General features: G+C 44.9%; 1 long non-coding RNA gene across 3 annotated transcripts in view; it reads left to right on the top strand.

The window, feature by feature from the left end:
* The first annotated feature begins 18057 nt into the window (after positions 1-18057).
* Positions 18058-21252, top strand: part of LOC103887104 — a 35491-nt gene continuing 32296 nt past the window's right edge. For 2 of the 3 annotated variants that reach the window (XR_651053.4, XR_002523973.2), the window contains exon 1: positions 18058-20171. This is a non-coding gene — a long non-coding RNA (uncharacterized LOC103887104). The remainder of the gene's footprint in view (positions 20172-21252) is intronic. The other variant, XR_002523972.1, reaches the window with a different exon arrangement.

The following is a 21252-nucleotide window of genomic DNA, read 5'->3' on the forward strand; positions in this document are numbered from 1 at the left end:
CAGCACGTTGCCCCGGGGGTCACTGTGTACCTCTGAACCCCACGTTGACTGCAAGTTTCTGAAGTCAGAGACTGAATCTTATTCATGGTATCAGTTGAGAAGTACCTGCAGCAGGTTGTGGCTGAAAAAAGATGGGGATTTATTCTTTCTCTGCTAAAGGAGGTCTAGGGTAAGAAGACAGGCCTGGAGTGACAGCTGTGTGACATCTTTGATGTCACAGACTCCTTTGACCTGTTTTCTTTACCATCATTAGCTCATGGCTTCCATCCTCAAGGTTGACTTATGGGTATAAAATGGCACTCCTATGTCCACATTCCAGGTAGCAAGAAAGAGGTGGGAGAAAGAGTTATAAGGCCCCCAGCTGAGTCTATTCCTCTCCTTTTTTGGAAGTTCCACCCAACAAAGAATGCCTATACCACATTGGCCAGAATATAGCCAAATGGTCACATCTCTTTAAAAGGGTGCCTGGGAAATACATGTTTTCAGTTGGACTCATTGCTTCCTCTACGAAATCCAGATTGTGTTATTAAGGGAGGAAGGGAGAGTGGGCAATGGCAGGCAACTCAGTCTCTGCCTCACTCATCTCTATATCCCTGGCAGCACCGACCACATAGTAGGTACATATATGTTTCATTTAATTCATTTGTTCTTTCAAAAAATATTTACTGAGCATCTGCTTGGAGCAAGTTATATGTCTTCACATCAGGGAGAGAAACAATGCAAAATAAACAAATAAAAGTATAATATAATGTTAGGTAATAATAAAAGCTATGACACCAAATAAAGCAGGGAAAGGGTGGGTTTGGGGGCAATGTTAGAGTGAGTGGTCAAGAGTGGCCTTTCAGAGGAGATACTGTTGAAGCAAGAACTGGAATGAAGCAAGAGAGTGAGGTATGCCAGGTTCAAAGCGGGAGAGTGCTCCTGGAAGAGGCCCTGCTATGGAGGTGTGCTTGGCACATTCTAGAAACAGAAGGCCAGCAAAGAGAAGTAGTCAGGAGCCAGATTATGTTTGATTATAGAGACTTTAAAATTTCCCCTAAGAATGCTCCTCTGGATACATCCTAGAGCAGTATGAATGAGGGGGAAGGTATGAGAGACTGAGCAGGGGACTGCTGTGTTCAAATCCAGCTGCCTACCTGTTCTGTTTTCTTTTTCTGATCACTCACTTAGACATATATTAGATGCTGTCATTCTATTTGCTGGTTTTTTTTTTCTCTCTCTCTCTGCAGTGCAGTGTGGATAATTTCTTTAGATTTGTTTCCACTAATTTTCCCTTCAGATGTGTTAATATTTTGTTTAAGCAGTACACTGGGTTTCTAATTTTCATTATTATACCATCTCATTTTTCAAAGATTTTTGGTTCATTTTCAAACAGCCTGATTGGTTTCTTATTCCTTCATCATGCACTCATTCCCTCTTCTTCTTATTTATTTATTTATTTATTTATTTTTGAGACAGGGTCTTGCTCTCTTGCCCAGGCTGGAGTGCAGTGGTGTGATCTCAGCTCACTGCAACCTCTGCCTCCTAGGTTCAAGCAATTCTTGTGCCTCAGCCTCCCAAGTAGCTGGGATTACAGGCATGTACCACCACACCTGGCTAATTCTTATATTTTTAGTAGAGATGGGGTTTCTCCATGTTGGCCAGGCTAGTCTTGAACTCCCGGCCTCAAGTGATCCGCATGCCTTGGCCTCCCAATGTGCTGGGATTACAGGCGTGAGCCACCACGTTCAGCTCATTTCCTCTTTGATTTCATTAAATACATCAAGTTTGACTGCTTTATGGATTGTATCTATTAATTCCAGCATCTGCAGTCCTTGTGGAGGGGGGCACCATCGTTGGTTGATTCTGCTGACTCTCCCTTATAAGGATCTGTTTATCTGTGTGTTAGTGTTTTATGATTGTGACTTATGCTCCTATGAACAATATCTGTGGTAATTCACTGAAGCTTAGTTTTAAAGTATACACCTTCAGGGAATATATGTGGCTTGCTTCTGCTAAATACCCAGGTCTATTTGGATTCTTCAGGCCGCACAGGACATGTGAATAGTGGCCCCAAACACACTGTGAATGTGGGCTTGTAATCAGGAATTCTTAAAAGGAAAAAAATTTTTTTTCTTTGTTTCTTCTCCACCAAGAGCCAAAGCCTAGACCAGCACCTTTCAATCTGTGGAATGAATGTTCCTCATTTATTAACTGAGGTGTGTCCTTCTTGGGAGTTCTAACTTATTATGAGAATTTTCAGTCTGACCTCCAACCTTGCTAGGGCCTCAGGCCTTGTTTTCTACTCTTCCCAACAACCACCCAGTAGTGCACAAGGTCTGTGACGACTTTGTCTTTTTGCCCCTGTAGAACACATACACCATTAGCTCCATTGTTGGTCTACCCTATAGATTCAAGCTTTTTTATTGTTTCCGGCATTTAAGGGATTCCTTTTCTCTTTTGCTAGCTTAGCCATTCAAAAGGAATATGGTTTTAAAAAGACTTTATTCGTGATTTTTATTGTGCTAAACAGGGAGGGTTTCTGATATATTTTATAAAAATTGCATGGCCATATTTACATTTTAGAGGGTCATTTTAGGTGGTAGGAAGAGAGGGGATTGCAAGGAGGATGATCTCCTAACAGGAGACCATTTAGGACTCTATTGCCATAGTCCAGGCACAAGATTTGATAGCTTGGAATAGGAGATAATGGTGCAGTGCAAAAGGGTTGGATTTGGATTATATTCTGAAGTTACTGATGAGAAGATTTACTGATGGTTTGGATGTGAGGTGTGAGGAAAAGAGAGGAGTTGAAATGACTCCAAAATTTTGGGCCCGAGTATCTGAGTTCAGAGTACATCTCAGTAAATGAGGGAACGATATGCATTGATAATATTCCCTCATAAGAAAAGGTAGCTGGAAATGTAGGTGGTTGGAGTCCTTTTTTCCAGGATCTGATCATTCCTAGGAAAGTGGACCAATGGGCTTCTAGATCCACAAAGGTGGGGAACAAATCTTGAAGTGTAGTGAGGCTGTTGAGACCTGAAAATCATTCTCTACCTTCCCACCATGCTCCTCCTCAGTTAGATCCACACTCTGTTGTCCTCTAGGATTAAATATAAAATATAAAGGAATGCCTGCATGGGAAAAGGAGTGAGTGCCCATCACTGAAGCATATGCACAGGCTGGATCAGTGGTTCCCAGGCTTTTGGATCATGGTGACCTGTAAAATTAAACTAAGCACCATTGATGGATGAATGGATAAGCAAAACTTGATATACACATACAATGGAATATTATTCAGACTTTAAAAGGAATAATATTCTGATATATGCTACAATGTAGGTAAGCCTTGAGGGCATTATGCTAAGCAAAACAAGCCAGATACAAAAGAACAAATGCTGTATGAGTCCATTGATAAGAGGTACCTTCAATTCAAATATCAGAAAGTAGAATTGTGGTTGCCAGGGACTGGGAAGAGAGGGGAAATGAGCTGCTGTTTAGTGGGAACAGAGTTTCAGATGAGATGGTAAAAAGGTTCTGGAGGTGAATTGTAGTGATAGTTGTACAACACTACAACACTGTGATTGTACTTAATGACGCTGAACCATACACTTCAAAATGGCTAAAATGGTAAAAAGAAAATTAACTTAAGCAGACTACATCATAACTTTGCCAACTTTTAGTTCTGTCCATTAAAGGTATCAAAAACCAAACTGCAATCTGTCATAACCATTATGCCATCCACAGAAATGAGACTTTTAACCCTAAGAAAGTAAGTGCTTTCAAGACACAGGATAATTCTTTGAATGGAAAAGTTTTGGCTTTATGGAAAAGCTAAACAATAAAACAATAAAATAATAAACAATAAAATACATGGCTTTAATTTCTTTTACATTCCACACTGGACTAGTGTGGCCAGTGTCTGCAAAGTCCTGGGATGGCTGGATGGCCCCCTGTTGAGAAAAGTGAGGAGGGACTCAAGAAGGGTTGGATTCAAGCCTCTCGTGACATATTTGCTTAAGGGATGCATGGGTGGTTGGAAGGTGGGCTACAACTAGGGTGACCACATGGGACAGTCCTATTTGTACCTGCTACTCACCACACTCATTAACAGTGCCCCCTGGTCACTCTTCAAACCATACTTGTTTGGGTGCTAAATGCTGTGGCCACCCTGGTATCCTATCTGTGCAGGAGGAGAAGCTGGCCAGGGGGCCTCCTGCTAGGAGAATCTGCTCAGTGAAAGTCATGCAATCTGTGTTTGTAAAGGGCCTTCCCAGGTCTTGGCAAGTGGCAGCTTCTTGATACACGACAGTTATTTTTATCCAGGCTGTCTAGAAAAAGCACAGGCTTCGGAGTCCTCAGATTTTGGATTGAACTCGTTTATTTAGATGACTTTCAGTTAGAGCATTTAAATTCCTTTAGCTTTGTTTTATCATTCAGTGGTCATCGAAACTCTTCTTCATAGGTATATAGTGGAGAATATAAAAGGGGAAACATAACAACTTCTTCCTTCCTTCCTTTTTCCTTCTTCCTTCCTTCCTTCCTTCCTTCCTTCCTTCTTCCTTCTTCCTTCCTTCTCCTTCCTTCCTCTTCCTTCTCCTTCCTTCCTTCCTTCTTCCTTCCTTCCTCTTTTTCCCTTTCCTTTCCCTTTCCTCCTCCTCCTCCTCTATTCCCTTTCTCCCTTCCTTCCTCCTTTTCCTTCCCTTTCCCGACAGATGGTATATTCATCTTTGACTTTAATCCTCAGATTCTTCCTGACCCAGTTAGAGGACTTTCTTGATTCCAGCAGGTGATTCGCTTGTTGGGTGTCTACTTCCTCCTGTCCACGCGAGCATTTTATTTGAATACATTCTGCACTGGGACTGTGCAGGTGTTCTATACAGGTGTTGGTGATGAGGGTGGGGCAGAGAGATAACACTGGTGAGAAAAGAAAACAGAAACCTTCATGTTTCAACGGCTTGGCAGCTTGGGTTGGAATGATATATTCCCACCTGAAATGGTCCAAGAACCTTTCAACCGGTGCTCTCAAGATGGGCAAAAGCTGTCTTCATTTCCAATTTTATTGCTAATTTTCTACGGACTTCTAAATATGATCTTTCAGTTTGGCACCCCATTGGTCTTTGGTTTTCCTGCACAGATTGACTATTCTCTGCTTGAGGACAGGAATGGTTGTTCTCTTCTTGAAGGCGAACACAAGCTGGAACCTCTCCTAAGGGTTCTAAGCTACTCTTCTGGGCTCTGACAATGTCTTTGGGTTGGTACATGAAGAGGCTGACCAAGTCCATGATTTATTTGAGAGATGTTGAATTAACCGGAAAATGATTTCTGCAGGGGAGATACTTTTGCACTGGCCTGTAAAAGGAAGGCAGGAAGGGCTTTACTTGGCAGGAAGGCTGGGGAGCAGCTGTGTTGGAACCCCGCGACACCCCACTCTCCCTGGCCAGTCTTGGTCTTCTGCCTGGTACCCAGGGTGCTTCACAAATATTAGTTGAACAGGGATCGTGCTTCAAGACCAGGCTCATGTTTCACCTCTTCTGAATCCTCCTGGAATTGCCCAGACAGGACTAGTCACTCCTCCCTCTGGGCTTCCGGAAGCAGTACACATTGGGGCATCCAATCATATTGTATTGTAATTATCTGTGGGCTCCAGACGAAGTCCTCGAGGCAGAGGCTGTGTCATCACACCTTTCCCCAACTCCTAGGATGGTGCCTGACCATAACAGGGACTCAGCATATGTTGAGTGAATGAGAATCAGGGATCAGCGTGTCTGGCACTGGTAGTGGTCAGGGAGGTCCTAAGGAATTGGGGGCTGGCTGAATGTCAGGGGCCATTGATTGTTAGGCTGCAGGGCTACAATCTGCTTGGCAATACATTCATTCCTCATTTCCCAGAGATTGTTCTCGTAATACACTGGCGGCATGCCTGAGCCAGGCTCTGACTAGTTCCTAAAACAAGTTAAATCTTTCCCTTTGGGACAATTCCATCAGCAGGGCTAGAGGAGCATGCTTCTCTTATGACCGTGGCTTTCACAGTTCTGTCCGTTGGGTCATTTCCCCTTTGGTTCCTCAAAGACCCTAACAGCAGCCCTGTTATGCTTGGCCGGGTTTCTGGCTGGTGAACAGATGAGCTCTCTCTTCCCAGATCTTGGGGTGAAGAGAGCTATATCCACACCCCCACCCATAGCTGCCTGTGCGTGGCTGTGATGGAAACTAGCTTCTCATCCAACAGATCTCAGTGGAGATTGGAAAGTGCTCATCGGAGGAGGGAGTTGTGTCATTGTTGGTACATGGATGGAAGCCAGGCTGCAAATGAGATTAGTCTTCCCATCACCCTTGCTTTCTACTCCAAGGGAAGGACAATGTCAACTGCAGAGAGCCGGGGCACTATCTGCCTCGAATGGACTGAGTTTCATCAGATGAGAGTCACGGAGGTGAACCCCAGGATGACCAGACAATAGAAGGTGGAAATATCTGTGAAGTCACAGTCCCAGGTAGTCCCTACCTGCAGGATGGTGCATTTTAACCCTTCAAGTCCTACTTAACACACCTGGGGCTTGAGCATGACTTTTTTCACATCTGTAAATTAGCCTCAACCTGAGTCATTTCAACAGACTCCACCCTGCACATGATCCCAGAGGGAGCCTGGGATTTGGGTCTTGGGAGTCCTTCCCTGCTGGATCTTTTGGCTAGAAGGCATGCAGGGGTATCCCTGAGATACATATGGCCTAAAGGGAACATGCAGATGATTTACATCTCTCACTAAAAACGGAAGCGCAAATTTAGTTGAGAAGCACAATAGAAAGGTGCGGAAAGAGCACTGGATCAGGAGTTAATTCCAATTTTGATACTCACCCCGTTCTGTGAACTCGAGGTAATCATGTCATTTTATTTTGTGTTTTATTTCTGAAATTCATTTAACAAAGATTAATATACTTTTTTTTTTTTTTTTTGAGACAGTCTTACTCTGCCACCCAGTCTGGAGTACAGTGGTGCAATCTCAGCTCACTGCAGCCTCTGCCTCCTGGGTTCAAGTGATGTTCATGCCTCAGCCTTGCGAGTAGCTGGGATTTATAGATGTGTGCCACCATGCCCGGCTAATTTTTTTTTTTTTTTTTTGTACTTTTAGTAGAGACGGGGTTTTGCCATGTTGGTCAGGCTGGTCTTAAACTCCTGACCTCAGGTAATCTACCCGTCTCAGCCTCCCAAAGTGCTGGGATTACAGATGTGAGTCACCGTGCCTGGCTGAAGATTAATATACTTTTAAAATAAGTGTCTTGAACTATTTCATGTGCTTTACAAATAATAACTCATTTAACTTTTATAATAATCACCAACATAGGTATTATTATTAAAGCTATTTTATAGATGAGGAAAATGAAGGACAGAAATGTTAAGTAACTTGCCTAGGATAACACAGCTAATAAGTGATGGATTAAGTCTGAGGTCTCTCTAGATTTCAGAATCTTCATCTGTAAGATAAGGATAGAACTTGTTATCTTGGCCACATCAGCATTTAGTTCCTCTGTGTTCCCACTCCACTTGTATCAGTGGCCTGGTCAGCTCATTTGTACAGAGCTTCTTGGACAGAGCTTCACTTGTACTTCTGCCACTATTGGAATGAAAGCCCTTTAAAATGTAAGCTAGATGAAGATGTGGGCCTTTGCCTGTTCATTGATGATAGCCCAAATGACTATCAGAGTGCCTGACACATAGTAGGCACTCAATAGATGCTGTTGAATGAATGAACAAATTGATCTCATCACTCCTAGCTCTTCCCCAAACATGGCTTTCTGAAGGCATGGGCTGTGTCTTAGTTATCTCTGGTTCTCTGGGCTCCAGCATATTCCTGGCACAGAAAGATGCTCAAACTGAGTGAATAAACCCACACGGTTGCCCTTTGTCTTAGGTCAGAAGTCGTCGTTAGTCATGAAGGTATGAGCACACTTAAATGCTGTAATCCAATGGACATTGACACCAGTAAGCTATGGAGTAATCTTTTGTGGTGGAAAAAAAAGATAAGGTGGAGGAAATGGAGTTCTTTCAATTACTGTGTAACAAACCACTCGCAAGTGTAATGTCTTAAAACAACAACGATTTATTCTTTCTCCCAACAGTTGAGCAGTTTTCTGCTCTTATGTTGTATAGCCAATGTTAGCCAAGTAGCTGCTCTAAGCTGGGAGCTGCCCGAGGCTGGGACATCCAAGATGGCTTCCCATCCTCGGGCCCTCTCTTCCTCATGTAGTCTCTCATGTTCGTAATGTAGTTGAAGGTTCTTTACAGTCCGACAGCTGGATTCCAAGAGGCAAGAAGAGAAAGCTTCCCAAACTCTTGAAGCCAGGCTTAGAAACTCTAGAACATTATTTCTACCACATTCATGTGGGCAAAGTAAATTGCAAGGCCCTACCAGATTCAAGCGGAGGGAAAGACAGACTTTACCTCTTGTTGTGAGGAGCAGATGTGTGTAGAAAGATGGGAGAAAGTGTTGGTGGCAATATTGGAGACTGTCACAAAGGTATAAGAGGAGTGGTGGCAGAAACCCCAAATTATCCTCAGGCAAACAAGGAGCTGTTAAGGTTTAGGCTGTGGTTTGCCTGCCAGAAAGTAACTGGTTTCCTACTCAAGTGATAGATACCTGGAGTGTTAAACTTCTCCAGTGCATCCTGGGGAGTCTGAGCTGACCAGATCACTGGGAACTATCAACTTTCAAATTCTTCTTTTCCAGGTTATGACACCTGGAAAAGGCATGGAGAGAAATGATGTGCATAGCACATCGCAAGGCTGTGCAGGACCAGGGCTGCTATTGCCAAGTAGCTAAGAGCATGGCTGTTAGGTTCAAATGTTGATTTTGTCACCAAAAAGACTAGGCAATTAATAGAATCCTGTGGAATTCTGCCTCCTTGTTTATTTAATGTGGATAATCGTACCTACTTTATAGGGCGACATAGATCCTGGTGAATAGTATGAGATCCGGAACCAGACTGCCTGAGTTCAAAACCTAGCTTTCCCACTAATCACCTGCTTTACCTTGGAAAAAAAATACTTAATTGCCCTTAAATGCATCAGTTTCTGATTCTGTAACGTGGAGACAATAATACTAATAATATAATTTAGATTGGTGCAACCTAATTTGAAAGGAATGACAAAAACTGCAATTACTTTTGCATCAAACTAATAATATTACATAATAATATTACAACAATAATATTATATTATTATATTATAATATATAATGTACATATATTTAATAAACATATGTAATATCACAATAATCATAGTGTACAGTGTTGTGAGGATCCAATGAGTTTGTAGAAACATCTAGAAGAATGCCTGCCACAGGATTCACAATCAGTGGATGTTATCTACAGTTATTAGAGTATGTTGGTGAAAATTAAAATGAGATAATGCTTGCAAAAGCCTAGTACATGTATTGCTCATGGTAAGTGATAGCTCTTTTTGTTAGGAAAATGGGTCCTTTGGCCATTTACTCTCTTTCCATGCTCACCCTTGGCGAACTTTGGAGCAAAGGATCCCAAAGTCTCTCTTTAATTGTTCTTCTGCAAGCAACGAGTATCTTATCTAATTGGCTAGATAGAGTATGTGATTTACTGTGCTGCTGTTTACTAGTGGGCAGCGAGAGTCACCCTCAGGCAGGGACAGATTTCACCATCCCCCTTGCCTGGCTTTTGCCTTCTTCCTGCCTTCCTGGGGGAGTTCACCAAAGGGGAGTGTGCCATTAAAAGAGGAAATGCCTTTTTCTCCCTGTCACAGGCTCACTTCTGACTAGACAGATGAATTGAGATTGAATCCCTTCTTTAACAATTCAATTCCTGGTTTGTTGTTACTGTATCTTTATTGTATCTCGGTATCCTCATCTGTATGATGGGAAAAGCAATAGCATCTACCTTAGAGAGTTCTTGGAAGAGTCAAATGAGGCAATATTTATGGGAAAGGCTTATATTGTGCCTGGCACAGCGCAAGTGGTTAACTATAGTTAGTAGATTACGGTTGTTGTTATTATTATGTACATGCAAAGGCCCAGCTAAAATGTCCCTTCTCTGGGAAGTCTCCCAAGCTCCTCCAGGTGGAAGTTTGGAAGTTAGCATTCTTGGAGCTGGGTTTGGAAGTTAGCATTCTTGGAGCTGGGCGTGGTGGTTCCAGAGGCAGGAGAACTGCTTGAGGCCAGGTGTTTGAGGTCAGCCTGGGCAACATAGTGAGACCCTGTCTCTTTACAAAAAAAAAAAAGGAAGTTAGCATTTTCTTCTCCTGGGTTTTCTTCTCACCCTTTCTCTGTATTTTTTTTTTTTTTTTTTGATAGTGTATTTCCATTCCAGTGTTGATTGAGAATAGTTGAGAAGTGAATCTTCTCCTTCATGGTAAGCTCAGAGGTGAGGTTTTGTGCTAGAATCAGTCCCTATGCCTCATTGATCTGTCCCATGTCTGGGCACAAAACAGGAGAAGTATCCACTCTGCCATTTACAACTGTTAATAGAGCACTTACTATGTGCTAAGTCTTTAGGCTGCCCTTTTATGATCCCTTTATCTCTTTAAGGCTGCTTGGGGTGTTTCTTTTACTTTGATCTCACTAGTAGTGAACTACTGGGGGTGGGAGGAGCAAGCTGTGACTCTCTCCAGGGCAGGAGACAGACTTTGGTCAAGCATCTCACAGTTGTATAGCTTTCAGCCCCTTTCCACCCTAAGCCTCATGTCCCTTAGTAAAATGCAGCTCACACCACTTTGCTGTCATTGTTGTTGGGATTAAACAGAATAATTTGTGTCAAAATATCTGGTAGACAGTAGGCCTTTCCCAAAGATAATTACTCTCCTCTGGCTGGGCCTGGGAGCAATTATGTGGTCCTGAAATGTACTGCAATTGTTGCAGGTACCCTCATAGGAGGTGCCCTGGTGGAGATTTAACTTGAGCTTTTGTTCTTTTATTTTAGTGAGGAAGTTGCCAGTTACAGCAAGGTACAGGCAGGAAAAGAAAGGCACTAAGGCCAATTTCCATGAGAAGGGCAGGTGCAGTGCAGGCAGCCCTCATTCTCTTGAGGGAAAGGTATTACAAGATATTTCCTGACTGGGCGCAGTGGCTCATACCTGTAATCCCAGCATTTTGGGAGGCAGAGGCGGGCGGATCCCTTGAGGTCAGGAGTTTGAGACCAGCCTGGCCAACGTGACGAAATCCCGTCTCTACTAAAAACACAAAAATTAGCCGGGTGTGGTGGTGCATGTCTGTAGTCTCAGCTACTTGGGAGACTGAGGCAGGAGAATTGCTTGTACCTGGGAGGCAGAAGTTGCAGTGAGCCGAGATTGCGCCACTGCATTCCAGCCTGGGTGACAGAGTAAGACTCTTAAAAAAAAAAAAAAATTTCCCTTTCTGGAGATTTCAAAAAGAGAAGGTGTTTGCTACAGTAGTCATACAGTGGGTAAAAAGGGATTTGTGAGTGGTGGAAGGTAGACCAAGTTCTGATTTAGTATTCTTGATGTTCTCTTGTATCCTGAGAAATAGCTGAGTATGAGAAAAGGATTAGAAATATACTTTCAGAGCTCAACATGGGGCCCCTGGCTGCAGGTCAGGGATTTGGTCTTGCCATTTGCATGTATCCAAGAAATTATGTATATGTAAGCCTCCACAGTGAGAACCTGTGACAGGTCCGTGGCACTTGCAAATTGAGCAGACACCAGTTCCTCTGTGCCTGATGTCTGAAGAGGACTCATTTTTGTTTACACTTGGTCTCCCCAGGGTTTTGGGACAATTTGTTGGGAGCAGAGGAAACTTCCAGAGGAAAATTCTGGACTTCCTGCTTTTAATGTAGGTGACTGCTTAAGAGATGTTTTGGAAAAAGAAGCATAATGTGATGATATTTGTGCTCTGAGTTTATGGAGCAGTTCATACCGGTTATACTAATCATCCCAGAGGGCATTGTGAAATCCAAAGTGAGATATGGTCCTAATTAACTTGTGTCTTAAGGATTATAGGATGAATGGTTCTTCTGAGGGGAGGAGATAGTCTGTTTCCTGGGCAGGGAGGTGGTGAAGAACGAGGTACATCCGGGATCCAGTCAGAGGTTGTTGGCCTGGGTCGTGAGTCTATCAAGGGGAGTTGTGGGAGGAAATGAAACTGTAGGTGACTTCTGGGCCATGGAAAGCCTTGAATGCCTCACTAAGGGGTTTGGGATACAGCTTTTGGCCGCTTGGGGAGGAGTGGGTCTCTCTGGCTATAACTATAAGGGGTTTCGGGGCTGAAAGAGCTCTCTGTCTCCTGACTGCTGACACAGTCTCCAAGATGGCCACCCGTCTGGGCATCCCAGCGCTATCAGCCCTCAAACTCCTTATCCGCAGTTCGTTCTCAAAAAACAGCCAACGCGGCAGCTCCGGGTGGCCAGGATTGCAACACCAAATGTGTTTGTTCCCCATGTTTGTGAAATACCTCAGAGGCACTGTTCCAGTGCCACCTGACTAGTTTTCTGATTGCCACATGGCCCTGGCTCTATCTGCCAATACTCAACCAGGGCTGACTGGTCAGAGATTTTGAGATGTTTGTGGGTTCAAACGTAGAAACCTCCTTAATGTCTGCTCGGGTGAGGAGATTTTACCTCCTCAAAGCTTCTGAATAACACTTATTGGACTTGGGAGACAGCTCTGGCAGCCTGGAATAAGCAGGGTGACCTTGGACCAGTCACAATCTCTCTGAGCTTTAATTCTTTCAACTGTGTAATGAGGATACGAATTCTTACTTTGCAGGATTGTGACCCACAGGTGTGTTATACAGATGGAAGGTCAGGGAATCAGCTCACTCACCAGGCTTTCTGCCCCTATAGGTCACTAAAAAGCAAGCATGACCTCAAATTTCCGAGTTGTTAAAATTCAATCTTGCATTTAATTTTTGCAAATGAATTGCTGTCAACCTTTGACTGAGAGCAGGAAGAAGCCTGGCTAATATATAACATAATGGGGACTCAGAAGCCCCTGGAAATTGGCTAAGGATTGGTCCCGTGGTACTCTGCCTAAGGATGGGGGTTGCAAGAGATATTTGGCCTTGTGTGTCACTTCCTTCATTGACCTCCTACCAAAGGGAAAAAACTGAAGTTGCAGAGGGAAGGTGCTGACCGTTTTGGGGCTTGTATTATGTGCCAAGCACACAGAGAATAGTTTTGCATGTGTTTTCTCATTTTGTCGTCTCCTCGATCCTAAGAAGTAGCCAATATTACCCCTGAATAACAGTTGCTCATTCAGTAAATATTTGCTGAGTGATTACTATGTGCTAGCTATTGTTCTAGGAACTAGAACATATGAGAAACTGAGGTCCAAGGTGGTGACAGGACTCGGTCAAGGTCACACAGCTGCTGTGTGGCTAATATGCATACAATCCCACCTCTCTTGGGGTTTATTCCAACGTTGTTTTCATTCCAGGTGCTGGACAGACATAGATGCACATATATGCATACATATGTATATACACCCAAACACATCCACACTCGTGCACACACCTGCATATGCACATAAATAAGCACACACAGGCACATGTAGACACACATTGTGCAAACACACACATTTTCACACACTAATGCTCACACACAAATACACGTGCACAAATATGCCCACAGATGCATACCACATACACTATTCTAACACATATTCACAAACACACATGCACTTGCACACATTTTCATACACACTATACCATTTATTGGGGAAAATTGTTTTAAAACTTTTGGCATATTTCAGATAAGCAGTATTATCAGACATAATCTCAAAGATTTCATTCTCTGTAGTTCCCTCCCTCCCTCTATCTCTCCTTCCCTCTCTTCCTTCCGCCTTCCTTCCTTTCTTCCTCCCCATTTCTTCCCTTACTCCTCCTTTTTCTTCTTTCTCTCCCCATTTTGAAACCAGACTTCTCTTCCTCTTTCTAGCCAATAATTTTTTGTTTGTTTGTTTTTTAAGACAGAATCTCACTCTGTCGCCCAGGTTGGAGTGCAGTGGTGCGATCTTGGCTCACTGTAACCTCTGCTTCCCGGCTCAGGTGATCCTCCAGCCTCAGCCTCCTGAGTAGCTGGGACAACAGGTGTGAACCACCATGCCTGGCTACTTTTTTGTATTTTTTTTGTAAAGACAGAGTTTCACCATGTTGCTCAGGCTGGTCTTGAACTCCTGAGTTCAAAGCAATTCACCCACCTTGGCCTCCCAAAGTGCAGGAGTTACAGGCGTGAGCCACCGTGCCTAGCCTAGCTACAAAATCTTATCAGGGAATTATCAGGACTATCAGACTCAGGTTGGAATTTTCTTTTTTTTTTTTTTGAGACGGAGTCTCGCTCTGTAGCCTAGGCTGGAGTGCTGTGGCCGGATCTCAGCTCACTGCAAGCTCCGCCTCCCGGGTTTACGCCATTCTCCTGCCTCAGCCTCCCGAGTAGCTGGGACTACAGGCGCCCGCCACCTCGCCCGGCTAGTTTTTTGTATTTTTTAGTAGAGACGGGGTTTCACGGTGTTAGCCAGGATGGTCTCGATCTCCTGACCTCGTGATCCGCCCGTCTCAGCCTCCCAAAGTGCTGGGATTACAGGCTTGAGCCACCGCGCCCGACCTCTCAGGTTGGAATTTTCAACCAGAAAGTAAAGACTCCCTCCAAGGCTACCAAAAGCTGAATCTGTTTGCCAAATTCTGCCTAGGTTCTTTCCCACATGCAGCTGCATAATCTCCAGAGTCCCCTCCCCACCATCAGGCATGGCATGCTCAGGTTCAAGTCGAGTTCTTGCAGCCAGGCATCCCCAGTCCCAGCACCCACCTACCAGCTCTCCCGTGCATGTGCCAAGTGCCTGTGAAGGCCTCTTCCAAGTCTTTCATCACCCCTCAGGGTGGGGATGCATCTATTTTGGTGTTTCAACACTTTGCTTCCACCTGGCATTTCATTTGCCAGCTAATAGGTGAAGTAACTCATCTTGCTACTGGCAACATGGAAACTGTGCTTTATGGAGAGCTGTGCTCTGGTCCATAAAGTGTTTGTAGGGACATGGCAAGTCCAACCTGGAGTCCTTAGTGGCCACCAGGAGGTAGGCTGGATTGCTGGGCTTCAGTCCAGCTCATCAGTACAGGCAATCAGACTCTTCAGAGTATTTCATCATCCCAGCGACTCAAGGTGGGGGTGGTGGTATTTGAGAAACTTTGGCAACTCCCGTCTCAATCCCTGAAGAGTGCCAACAGAGTCACTTTTCCCAACTCATCTATTTTCCTTGGTATCAGGGACATCTCTCACTCAATAAATCTGAATCACCTTTGCTTTTACCATGAAAGGATCTTGAAAGCGTGCTTAGAGACTCCAAGTTCTCATTGGGACCGTTGGACTCCAGGGTCTAGCATTTACCCAACTGACCACATTGCCCAACTGGATGCATTTGCTAGAGGCAGGTCATTAAGTTCAAGCGCTTGTAAACAATTCCCAGAGAACGGGGACAGCTGATTCTGCAGACAGCTTAGGAATGGTTTTAGCAACATGCACTTCGTCTGGGGCAAGCTACCTCTACTACGTGCACGCACACAGACACATATACACATGCACACACATATCCCACTGGAGAAGATAAAACAGGAAGATGGAAATAGGAGCTCTAGTGAAGATGATGTTGTGGAGGAGAACAGCGCCCAGTAAGAGAAGGGGAACCCAAAGCCAGGTGCCTCATGGGCATGGGGCCAGACTTTGGGATTGTTTAGTGATAAAGAAATGGACTTCCGGAGGTGGGGTTCTCCTGGGCACTGAGCCGATAGCCTTATATGGTGATTACTTACAATCAAGTCTTATGTTGTAACTAGACCATAAACTTTCAGCAGGTAGGGATCAGGGCTCATGCTTATTTTCCCTCTTCTGTTCCACTCTAACTCAGAGCCTTACGCATAGACAGTGTTCACTAAGTGCCTGAAAGGAAAGGAACTTAGGCTACATTTATATCACATGCTGTCACGTTCAAACCTTTTACCATGAGTTAGCCCCTTCTGGTTGCTGAGCTCACTTTCAGGCATGTGACCCCCTCTACTCCTTTATCTGGCACCCGTTACCGTGTGGAACAGCATCAGGCTTCGGTGAGCTGTCTTCTAGCAGGGAGGCAAGATTTACACATACAGAGCAGCGTGTGGTCACAGGCTACAGTGGGTTCACTGAAGCGTGGTGAGTTTAGACAACACGTTGGTCCTGTGACAGCCAGTAAAAGGAGTATTTATCTCTTCCATTAAGAGGAGCTACCAGGGAGGCATCCTTGGAGCAAGTGAGATTAAGGGGTGGCCTTGTGAGAAGGAAGAGAAGAGACTGGTTTAGGCCAAAGGAATAGTGCAAGCAAAGGGACAGTACCAGGCGCACACATTTGTTTGCTCTTTCTTCCTCTTGTTTACTCATTCATCTATCCAAAAATACTTAATGAGCCCTGCTGCCTGCCAGGCACTGTTCCAGGCTCTAGGGACAGAGCTGTGGGCATGTCTAGTCCGTAAAGTTTATAAAGATAACAAACAAATATTACAAGTGAGCAAAGCATTAACTAGAAAAGCACTGAGTGTCTTAAGGGCATTGAATAGCTAGGGGCAGAAGTAGGGCTAATAAGGGCTGAAGGATAAGGGGGGCAGCCTGGAAATGTGACATGAGGCGTTGGGGAAATAGCAAGAAGCGTTCCAAGCATGAAGTTCCAGGGATAGGAATGAGCTAGACTCTCAAAAGTCACTTGAAGTCCTGCGTGGCCAGAGTGTAGGAAGTCTAGGGAAGGGCAGTGGGATGGAGGGAAGAGTGAGTGAACAAGGTGGGGGTGGGAAGGTGAGGAGTAGGGGGTGGATAAGGTCAGGCAGAGGTCACACAGAACCTTTTGGGCCACGATAAGGATTTTGAACTTCTTCTAAGGTAAGCCAAGCAAGTAACACTGTTGACTTGAAAGCGGGTGCAAGCAGTGTAAAGATGCAGCAGCCCCGTGAAATATTCAGGGCAGGAATCTCTAGGGTGGGGAGTGAAGGGAGAGGGAAGCATTGAGAATGAGTCTAGGGCTCCTTGCTTAAGTAACTGGTCAGGTGGAGCTTCTGTTTACGGAGGTAAAGAGCACAGAATGGGGACAGGTATTAGGGGATGACACAGTTTTGCAAATGTGGGTTGGAGGGTTTATGAGATTCCTGCATGGGATATTGAAGATCTCATCTGGAACCCCTGAGAAGATCTTCTCTTTTTCTTTCTGCTTTTCCCTTTCCTGGGCCTTAGCCTCTGGAATATGTTCCATGAATGATCTTTTATTGTCACCAGCCCTGGTTGGCTGTGAGAAGAGAGGGTGGCTGCCAAGTATCTATTCCAAGGTGTATCTGTCCATTTTTCTTTGCTATAAAGAAATACCTGAGACTGGGTAATTTACAAAGAAAAGAGGTTTATTTGGCTCACAGTTCTGCAGGTTGTGCAAGCATCACACAAGCACCTACTTGACTTCTGGTGAGACCTCAGGAAGCTTTTACTCAAGGTAGAATGTGAAGGGGAGCCGGCATGTCATGGTGAAAGATGGATCAAGAGAGAGACACACAGGAAGAGGTTCCAGGCTCCTTTAAACAACCAGCTCTCTTGTGAATTAACAGCACCAGAACTCATCCATTACTGTAGGGAGGGCACCAAGCCATTCATGAGGGATCCACCCCATTATGACCCCAACACTTCCCACTAGGCTCCACCTCCAACACTGGGGATCATATTTCAACATGTCATTCGAAGGGGACACAGATCCAAACTATATCACTAGGCAAGCACAACTCCCAATGTATGAAGGTTCATTGGAAGGTCTGTTGGAATGATAGAAATTATTCCATTCCATTTCATCCCATTCATTTTGTTCAACTCGACCAGTATTTTCTCTCTTCTTTTCTTTTCTTTGTTTCTTTTTTTTGAGATGGAATCTTGTTCCGTCTCCAGGCTGGAGTGCAGTGGCACAATCTCGGCTCACTGTAACCTCCACCTCCTGGGTTCAGGTGATTCTCCTGCCTCAGCCTCCTGAGTAGCTGGGACTACAGGTGCACACAGCACGCCTGGCTAATTTTTATATTTTTGGTAGAGACAGGGTTTCACCGTGTTGGCCAGGATGGTCTCAATCTCTTGATCTCTTGATCCGCCCGCCTTGGCCTCCCAGAGTGCTGGGATTACAGATGTGAGCCACTACGCCCAGCCTCAACCAGTATTTTCTGTGTGCCTGCCCTGTACCCAGCACAGGCTCATGGGGTTAACATGACCACTAGGGAGGCAGACATGCAAGATAAAATTTTACACTTTCTGGAACCATAGACAAAGTACCCTGGGAGAAGAGTCAAAAAGTACTTGAACTCATTTCCTCATGTTTTTCAGAAGCAGAAACTGAGGCCCAGAGAAGTGAAGAAACTTCCCTGAGTTGACATAGTGTTTAAAAGCAGAGGCAGAGCTGGAACCCAGTTCTGAGTCCCAGACTAACATGTTTGTCCATGTTGTATGAGGCCTCCTACTGGCACACGTCTTTCCATAAGTGACATGACACAGATAGTGTAGGAGAGTTTGATAGGCAAGAACTCTAGCTCTAGAGTCAGACAGTTCTGGGTTCAAATTCCGGCTCTGATATTTGTGACCTTGGGCAAGTTATCAACTTCCCTAAGCTTCAGTTTCTCTATTTCTAAAGTGAATATTAGTACCTCTGGGACTAATAACAGTACCTCCAATGTCTGCCTATATTGAGGATTGAATGAGTAGTGCTTATGAAGCATGACTTACTCGCCAGTTGTCACCCCCTGCACTGCTACCACTCTGGTTGAAGCCCCTATCATTGTGGGCCTAGATCTGGGCTATTTTTTTGCGTCTGCTTTCACCCTAGAGATAGCATCTGAGTGGAGCTTCTTGTGTAATTGATTTATTACATAAGGGATGTAGGAGAACCCTGTATGTAAGTGCGGGAGGCTGGAGAAGGCAATGGAAGGGGTTCAGCACAGATATGGTTTCAGATGGAGAACAGCCTCAGTCTGATCCCATGGGCAGTCTGAAGCATGAATGGCCCTGCAGAGCTGGTCCCTCCTTGTGGCTGAGGGACTGGGTATTCTACTTCCAGTTAGTTGGGGGTGTGTGACTCCTAGGCATTTCCCTGTGAGATGGCTCCTGACTATCCACAAAGGTAATACTCTGGAGAAGGGTGCATTGCTCACAGCAGCTTGGGGGTGGGTGTGTTGGTTGGGACCACAAAGACATCTTGGATGGGGCCCCAACACTTTGGTGCTAGCACATCTTTAAACACTCACAAATCTCTCTTTCTAACAAAGAGAAGGTAAGTCTGAGACAATGGAATCTATCTAGCCTTAACTGAATCAACACTGTGGATGTTTTGATTGCCCCTGCATTTTCATGGTAAATGATACTGCATTTCTCCTTGATAGTGATACAAAATTTAATTTGAAACAAGTCCATTAACATTAAAAAAACTGGGTTGATTTACAGACATATTAGTAAACGATGGTACAGGTGGTAGCTGGATAAGGCAAATAAAATACAGGGCCCTCCAGAATATTGGAGTTTGAGGGAGGCCATGTTTGCAGATAGAGCAGGAAAGATCCAAGGTCCCAGATTGAAGTGGGGACTTTATCTTTCACTCTCAGTGGCCCTAGACGACTCATTGCATTAGTGGAGGAAGCACTGTATCAAGAGGACCCTCTGTGTGGTCTGAGCAAATCATTCATGTTCCAATCACTCATGGGTTCCAGCCAGCCTATGTGGGAAATAGAGTCAGGATTATATTGGTTGCTAGTGTCAGAAACACAAATAAGCGTCTTCAGGAAAGGGGCATTATTGGTTCTTGTAACTGTGAAGTTCCGGGACAAGACAGCTTCAGTTCTCGTTGGATTCAGGGATTTCAAGTGTCTTCCCTCTCCTAGCTAAAGTCCCAGAATTGAGTCTGGCAGGCTTCAGATAGGTAGAGGTTTCTGATTGGCTAGGCCTTGGTCATGTGCCCACAGGTGGGTGGAAGGTTCTGATTGGCCAGGAGTTGGTCGTGTGCCCACGGGTGGGTAGAAGGTTCTGATTGGCCAGACTTTAGTCATGTGCCCATAGTGGCCAGGGGTTATGAAGGGTGGGAGAGCAGGCAGGGTCAGCCCTTTCAAACACTGTAGATTAGAATGGGGTGGAGGAGGATGGTGCTGCTTTATGGAGAACCACCTTGCTGTTATCAGATGAAGGGATGAATATGTAAGTAAGAGATGTCGTACCCAACAGAGGACTTTCTGTAAGGTTGTTTCCAGCTCTTTCCTTTGCAGCTGCACTCTGTGCTGACCCCTGATGTTTGCGGAAGAGGTTGAGGCCCCCTCGGGGAGCCTTCCTGTTTTCTAGCCTCCGCTCAGGAATTGCACCTTCTTACTCTCACTTGAAGTGCCACTTGAAGTGCCCCCTACCCTCATCACGTCGTCACCTCCAATACCTCTATTTACCAGGAGAAACCTGCTCTTCATCCTCCTCTGCCTAAAACCCTCTACTTCCGTTTGCAAACAAACCCCTGAGAGCCAGGGCTCCTCTGAGCCTGCTGCTCCTCTTACTAGCTGAGCATCTGAAGGCTCTAGATCTCAGCATCTCCATCTATAAAGAGGATCATAACTGTGCTGCCTCCTAGGGCTGTGGTGAGATTTACATGTTACTACAAGGAAAACATTTCACACCTGACTGCTCGTGGTTAGTTCCATCGATGCGACCTGTAATTATAGTTACGGAATACGAGGCTCTAAACAATCTGCTGCTCACTCTGTACTCAGCCTCATGTCTATGCCTCTTCCCAACTCCCTGAACTCCCCAGCCATGTTGGGCTCCTCCCCATGACCTGAGTACACCTATTTTTTCTTTCCTCCACATTTGCTCATGCTCTTCCCTCTGCCTGCAATGCCCTTTCTTCCCTAGCACCTTAAGACCTGGCTCATGTCCTATTTTCTCTGGGAAACCTCCCCTAGTCAGTTATCATGACCTACCATCCCCACTCTAAGGCTAAGGAATGATTCCCCTTCTGTTTCACGTTTCCCCAGGACTCAGGGGTGTTCCTTTATTCTAGTACACCTCAGTGTGTGTTTCTGTGGTTGTTTTGGGGTCAGTCTCCACACACAGGTGTGAGTTTCCTGTGGGTAGGGACGTGTGTTCATCTCACTGCTCTGCATTCTCAGCATGGAGTCCCACGCGTAATAAAATGCTCAGAGCTTGTTGGGTGAATGAAAGAATAGCCTGTGTACTTGTCTGCTTGAAGGTGAGGACTGTGTCCAACTTCATCTTTGTTTCCCCAATGTCTGGC

Source organism: Papio anubis, chromosome 8, assembly GCF_008728515.1.
Source record: "Papio anubis isolate 15944 chromosome 8, Panubis1.0, whole genome shotgun sequence".
In the NCBI taxonomy this organism is placed as follows: Eukaryota; Metazoa; Chordata; class Mammalia; order Primates; family Cercopithecidae; genus Papio; species Papio anubis.